General features: G+C 34.2%; 1 pseudogene; it reads right to left on the bottom strand.

Annotated features, from left to right (window-relative positions):
• Nucleotides 1-7,006: 7,006 nt before the first annotated feature.
• On the bottom strand, nucleotides 7,007-7,377 carry LOC119261070 (60S ribosomal protein L36a-like; annotated as a pseudogene).
• Between the last annotated feature and the right edge of the window lie 410 nt (nucleotides 7,378-7,787).

The raw sequence follows: 7,787 nt of genomic DNA, 5'->3' as shown, positions 1-7,787 counted from the left end.
ACTGCCACTGCAGCAGGAGTTCGATCCCTAGCCGGCCAGGGAGCAACCCACATGGCACAGCAGACCTCTTCTGACTTGCCCACTGCTCCCCTCAGCAGTGTACCTCGGTCAATCTGCCTGTTCTGTTTCCCACTCTGTCTCTGGTGAATCCTCTCACCCCCCTCATCTCTGGCCTGTACCCCATCTCTTGTATGCATAAATAAATAAATCTTTTAAAAATAAATAAATCTGTTAAATAATTTTTATTTTTTATTTTTATTATAATTATTTTATCAGTTTCCTGATAGAGTATTCTTTCTTTAAGTTAGAGTTGTGATTTATTTATTTTTATATATTCTTATCAATCTCAGTTTGATTTGATTTCAATAAACTTGCAAATCAATCACGAAATAACCTACCAGCAAGTATTTAAATAAGTCCTAGAACAAATACTGGGAAATTATGGCAGCTTAGTAGGAATGGTGTTGTGCTTAGATTTTTGTGAATGCTATTTTAAAAGCTCATTGTAAATTGTACTGAAGATAATATAGAGGGGAAAAAGAGTCAGTAAATATTTCTCTTTTAAATGAATTTTTGTCATATCAGGGAGATAGTATTGGATGAGAGACTTTGCTAACCATATTTATGCTAGTGTGCTTTCTACATAATTTTTCAGTTACATATCTGTGTATGCTATTGTATAAGAAATAACGAACATTTGCAGCAGAGTACATGTGATATGAGCTTTACATAAAGGCATATCTGGATTAAAATATTATACCCTTTGTCACTTACAAGATTGCACAAGCTATTTAACCAATGAATGTTGGTGCCCTAATTTGTTAAATGGGTAAGAGAGTACAAACACTGTAGTATTTTTGTAAGGATGAAATTAAATAGCAAGTACTTAGTCTATATTCTTATGCCAGGTCTTTGGCCACATTAATGTATGAAATGAAGATTTTATGAGTATGGATGTAGTTTATATGGGTATGCTTACATGTATATATAAAGTATCTATGGTTTTCCCTGCATTTTTAATTTTATATATCTTAATTCTTAAGTTGATGGTGGGTGTGGTATGGTGATATATATAGTAGGAGCTATGGACCTACTTGTCCTAAATCATATATAGTGTTGTAAACCAGTGCCACCTCAATTAAAAAAAATATATGTATGTGTACATACTCTGCCTGTTATATATACAATATATAGGTATATATAATATGTGTTGTAAAATATTATATATACTGCCTATTTCAATGCAATTTTAACTCTAGTTCTAAAGGTTTAGCTATCAAATGCTATATTTTTATAGTTTGCCTTGGTTACTTTGCTTTTGAGAATTATTGATGTAATATTTTAGCTTAGAGTATAAATGCTAAAGAATTTATCACTGTTTTATGTTATATCAAAAAGCCATGGCTTTATTTTTACCACCACAATTTAGTTGAGGATAAAATAATCTATTTCTCTTTTAAATTATTAACTGTTTAATGCCAACAGTGATTTTAACCTAAATAATTTGGCTTATTGAGCAAGATCTATAATGTCCCATTTATTATGTTAGGTAAATTTTAAGAATTTTGGAACTTAGAACATCTATCAGCAATTGTTGATCAAATATCATTCCACCTTGAATTTTGTAAATAATATTTGTCTCTAAAGTAAACCTTTTGAGAAGTAGGTGAAACAGATCTATTTCCCAAGAGACAGTATATCACACAGTGTTGGAGCAAACAGACACAAAAACTGACAGTGTATTTACATTTGCCTCAAGGGAAATGGTACTTCCAAATTTTGTGACAAAATCTAATACTTTGAAGGAAATTTGATCTTTCTGACAGTTCTACTGAGTTATCCCAAAGGCAGAAAGAATTTTGCCACTTTCATGAAGTCAAGTCAGCTTATTATTAGAAGATAGGATGTTTTTATGCTATAGATACAATGTTTTTGAATCTAGAATTTGCAAAATATGTCATGTTGGCGATATTGTTCCATTAATTAGTCTAAATTTTTCAGTTAGGCTATTTAGTTTAGAGAACAAGAGAGGGAATAGGGAAAAAGAGTACTCATTCACAATCACTTAAACTAATGGCAAAAGTTTTTATACTTGCCACATAAAAACATTGTTAGTAAACTTCAGTTTTCTTCTTGCTTAAAAATTATAAATGAAGTAATGCTTATTTCCCATACAATTTTAAATACATATGAAATACCAAAAGAATATGAAATTTCTGAAAGCAGAATTTCTTAAATACACAAGCTTACACACATTCACTGAGAAATCAGTGCTATTTAGTCTTGATTGCATTATAGTTTTCTATTTTTTTCTCCAACATATTACAGAGTAAGACAGTATTTTGTGGGTGCACATCCTGTGGAAAAGAGAATTTGTAAGGTAAGGTATAGTTTGTACTATAAATAACAGGTATATATGTAAGAGGACAATATTTCAGTGGTGCACAATGTATCAGGGAGCTATAGAACAGGATAAAACATTGTGAAGAACCTAAGATGTAACAAAATAAGGTTGCACAATATGACTCAAAATAAAATTAAAATTGGAGTCTGGAATCCTATATAGAAAATTCAAAAATGGGGCCTCCCCAGTGGCACAGCGGTTGAGCGCTGGGTTGCGAAGCTGCCCGCGGCCTCTGCGGCACCGGTTCGATCTCCGGCTGCTCCCCGGCCACCGGAGGAGGGTCCCACATGGCGCGCAGACCTCTCCTGCCGCCCGCTGCGCCCCTCAGCAGTGTACTTCGGTCCTTCTGCCTGCTCTGCTCCCCGCTCTGGCTCTGGTGAATTCTCTCACCCTCCCGTGCTTCTGACTGTACCCAGTGCATGTATAAACAAAAAAAAAAAAAAAAAAAAAGAAAATTCAAAAATGAGGCACCAGACAGAATGAGCTCTTGCAAAGACTGCTGCTGGAAAGAACAAACTTGTTCATATAAAGGTTGCTTTCCTACAAAGGCACTTTAAAGAATTAGATCCTCTTGGATATACAATAATGATTATTATTATACAGTCATGGTGCTTGCCAAAGAAAAAGCGTAACCATAATAATGCAAAACATTTTACCATTAGACTATGATGGAAGTCAGTGGCTGTGTTGTGGTGACACACATCTATAGAGATGTGAACCCGGACCTTTGAATTATATATAGTGTTATAAACCAATTTTAACCCAATAAAACAATACCAATAGCATTAGATGACCTCACTCTGTAGATTTACTCTTTTGTTTATTTTTATTGGAGAATGGTTTTCATGTAAACACATTAACTTGTTTGTGTCTACAATCTGACACATTATAAAATGTCAGGATGATTACAGTATGATGATGCTCTCAAATATTAAAAATGAATATATTACGTAATCCAGCAATTCCTTAGCTAAGTATTTATGTAAATCACTGATGGTTAGGGATATGTGACATTGATGTTCATTGAAGCATAGAAACAGCAAAAGTATCCAAGGACAGATGAGTGAATCAGGCAGATGTGGCATATATACAGTGGAATACTACCCAGCTGTAAAGAAAGATGAACTAATTGCTATTGATGAGTTTTTTTCATTTTCCTTCTCATCAATGGCCATATTTTTATATTTATTGAAAGGTAGTCCTACTGGTAAAAAAAAAAAAAAGACTTATTTCTAATTTGTTTAAGAGATTCTTTACTCTTCCTCATAATTTCACTTGTTACAGAATTTTGTGTTGATGGTGGCTTTTCTTTCAGAGTTAAATATTTCTTTCAACTTGGAATATTTCATTCAACTCTCTCCTGACTTGCTTGGTTCCCAAACAGTTTGATGGAATACTTCTCCTTATTCCTCTGCAGTTAAGGTTTCTTTTCTCTCCGGACCCCCTCAGAGTTTTAAATCTCAAACTAGATTCACTGAGCTTTTGGCATCTTCAACATAATTGAAAGTGTTCCTACACATACTGATCCCACCTGCAAGCTTCTGCTTCTGGGCTTCTGTTGCTATAAACTGAGGATTGTCTGTCTCTGCCTATCTGTCTTTCTGGTCTTCGGGGAAGCAGCCTGTTCTGTTATCTCAATTCTCTGATGAATCTAAAAAGGTTTATTGATTTTCAGCTTGTTCAGGTTTGGTCTTATTGTGAGAACAGCTGTGAAAATCTCCAAGTTCTTTTACATGCCAGACCACGAACTAGAAATATAAACTACAAAACTATGAAATTTATGGAAGATAACATAGGAAAAATCTAGGTGACCCTGGATCTGTCAAAAATTTTTAGATACATCAAAGATTTGATGAATGAAGGGAAAGGGTGATAGACCCCATTAAGATTAAGATTTATGTTTTGCTAAACATAAATGAAATTTAATGAAAGATGAAAATATAAAGAAAATATCTCAATTTCTGTAATGAACACCTGAATGGGAGATAGAAGAATAGAAACTAAAGTCCTATGAGAGACAGATCTGCAGGATATGATCATCCTTTTAGGAGATTAGTCAAAATGCATAGGTACAGTGGAAAAGAAGGAACTTCAACTCTGAGAAGTTACTTAGATGAGAATGATCGAGTAAAGCTGAAAAGATATAGCTAACAATTTTGCTGAAGATACAAGTGAGTATTCTTAGTCAAGAAATAAAGAAAAACTTTAAGGAAAACAAAATGTAGCTAACTAGTTTGAATACTGCTATCTCCCAAGGGTGAAGACAAGTAGATGACTTAAGGATTTAACAAAACAGTCAGTAGATTGAAATAAAATGAGTTTAAAGGATGTTTTCTTTGACCTCAGCTCAGATATAGGACCTTCCTTTCTATCCTGATTAAACCCCCTCCCCACCATTCAGCAGGGTCTCCAGAAATGAGATAGAATGCAATTTTCTGGTTTTAAGGTACCTGGTTAGTGACACTTTGCTATAGCATACATAATAATCTACAGTCCAATACTTAGGGAAGAGGTGCCACTGAGGGCTCATAGAGACTTCACTGTAGCTCCATGGTTTCTAAGTTAGCAAAGAATAAAGAATGTTTAAAGGAAATGTGAATACTGAAAACTGGCTCTATGGAAATTAGGTAAGATCATCATTGTAGTATTTAACAAGTATCTTTGGATATTATACAAGAAAGTCAACTGATGTTGATTTTACCAGGAAATGTGAATTTTATAATTATTGCAGTATCTTGTTAATGGCAAGTTCACAGATATGAGCACATGCATATTTATCTGGGAAAGATGGAATAAAAAAAATCATAGGGTTATTGAAGATCAGGATAACAGGATGTTGGGGCCATTGTATCAGGCACTGTGTTAAAGGTTTCAGTGAGTATGGGGAGCGGTGAAATCAGATCACATAAAACAGAAAGGAAGAGATATTGCAGGTGGTGTAATTTAATTTTAGACACTTCAAATAAAAGTGGTATTGTTTCAAAATATCAGCAAGCAGTGACAGAAACATATTCCCTAATTTCAAGTCCTAGGTCAAAATGTCTGATTTTCACATAGATAAATACAAGTTGATGTTTTTAATAAAATTAAAATTCCATATTTTAGCAACAGAAAACATCAAATTGTTAGGAAATTGATTATACAGTTTCATCTTTTAAAATTTTAAGTGCTAAGTATATGTTTGCAGGGGTCATTACTTAGTCTGCTACTATTAAACATTTTTAAAATTAATGATAGGGGTGATGAACTGGAGTGTATCTTTATTAAATTTGCTGATGACACCAATTTGGTGAGACAATTAGCACATTTAAAAACTGGATTAAAATTCAAAATGACCTTGATGAGTTGGAGAGGAGCCTGGGTATAAACAAAATGAAGTTGATTAAGTTCATGTGCAGTAATTCATTTAACCTATTTCACATTTACAGTGGCCAAACCATTATGCAACTCTGATCGGAACTTTTAATCAAAATAGTTTGGATGATCTATCTTCATTGCAGTACAGTCACAGCAAATGTGAAGTCAAGATTTTTGTGCATCCAACTGGCATAAAAACTAAGTTATTAGTTTAATCAAAATGATGATGTTGCTGCCAGAGTTCTTGAAGGCATGAACACCAAGATTTAGATGGAAAAACCTTTATCAAAAAGCACTTAGGACAGTGTTACTAAGCAGTGAAAAAGAAATATCAACAAAAATCACTGTTAAAACTATTTTTAAAATTTTTAGAAATTTTTAGGAGTTAAAAAATTTCATGGAAGTTGAGCTCAACCACCTGTGCCACCAGGGGAGGCCCAAAAATTTTGTATATACTAGCTACGTAATGTTTTGGAGAGAATTTCTAAAACTACATTATGTTGTCAATACTTTGAAAAAGAAATTATCTGTGAATAACATGTTTTACATGTAAATATACTATCTTTAGGTATGATGAGTTAAGAAAATAATTGTAGACTTCAGAAAGATCATTAATGTTTAATGTGAATATTAAAATTTGAGAATCTAAGTCTATAATGAGAATCTCATGGCAAATTTTAAATTACAAAGACAAAAAGTTTTAACACAGATCCAATAATGTCAATAAGCCCACATTTATTCACGATACACTTCTTCTGGTTGATAGATCCAAGGCTAAGTAATATACAAAGGGATTCTCCCCTGGTGGTGCAGGCAGTAGAGCGCAGCACTGTGAGGCTGTCCACAACCTCTGCAGTGCTTGTTCGATCCCTGCCAGCCGGTGAGGGTCTGACATGGCGCAGCAGACCTCTCCTGTCTCTCCCGCTGCTGCCCTCAGCAATGTATTTCAGTAAATCTGCCTGTTCTGCTCCCCACTCTGTCTCTGGTGAATCCTCTCACCCTCCCGGGCATCTGGCCTGTACCCCAGTTCTTGCATAAATAAATAAATAAATAAATCTTTAAAAAAAAAATATATATATATACATACCTATACACAAAGGTATGTAAAGTTCTCAAACCTTCCTCTTTTTTTTTCCTTCTAGTGAATAGATTTGTTATTGAGAGCAATTTTAGGTGAAGGCAAAAATTCAACACACACAAGTAGAGAGAATTTCCATATACTCTTTTTTTTTTTGTTTTTTTTGAAGTAAATGTAATTCTCAAGATTTTATTTGTAATAAAAGATGAAGCTTAGAACTGGATCACCTGGCCCTTTCTCATCTTATCTCCTCCCAGTTCAAAATGCTTGCATCTCTTAATAGCCAACATTCTCTTAGATCTGCAGTTGGGCTCAACACATTCAAGTCTCAGGACAATCACAATCTTCTTTGTAGTTTTAACCTTTTTCTGGAAAATTGGCTTAGTCTGTCCACCATAGCCACTCTGCTTCCCGTCATACCACCGCTTTCCCTGGGCATAGAGAGAATCCTTGCCCTTCTTGTACTGTGTCACTTTGTGGGGCTGATGCTTGCCACACTTCTTACAGAAGGTCTGGCGGTTTTAGGAACGTTCACCATGCTTGCGAGAGTGATATTGGCACAAAAGAAAAAGCTCATATACTCTTTTTCTTAAACACAAAATTAAAATTTTGAATGAGAGTAGTATAATTTTTCAGTTGATGAGTCAATAGTGATCTATCATTATTATAGTCCATAGTCGACATTAGTTTTACTCTTTGTGTAGGAATTTTTTAATAAATTTTGTCCAATGCTTAAGGCCATGTATCCACTGACAATATCATTCAGAATAATTTTACTGCCCTAAACATCCTGTGAACACCAGCTGTTTATCTTTCCTTTCCCTACCCCTCTATAAGTAGCATCAACTAATTCTTTCACTATCTTTACAGTTTTTCCTTTTCCAGAACAATGAAAGCATAAGCTATAGACTGGAAGCAAATATTTTGGTCTAAATATATTCGACCAAG

This window comes from Talpa occidentalis, unplaced genomic scaffold, assembly GCF_014898055.3.
Source record: "Talpa occidentalis isolate TD23 unplaced genomic scaffold, MPIMG_talOcc4v2.1 talOcc4.6, whole genome shotgun sequence".
Lineage (NCBI taxonomy): Eukaryota > Metazoa > Chordata > Mammalia > Eulipotyphla > Talpidae > Talpa > Talpa occidentalis.
This window is presented reverse-complemented; position numbering and strand designations above follow the sequence as displayed.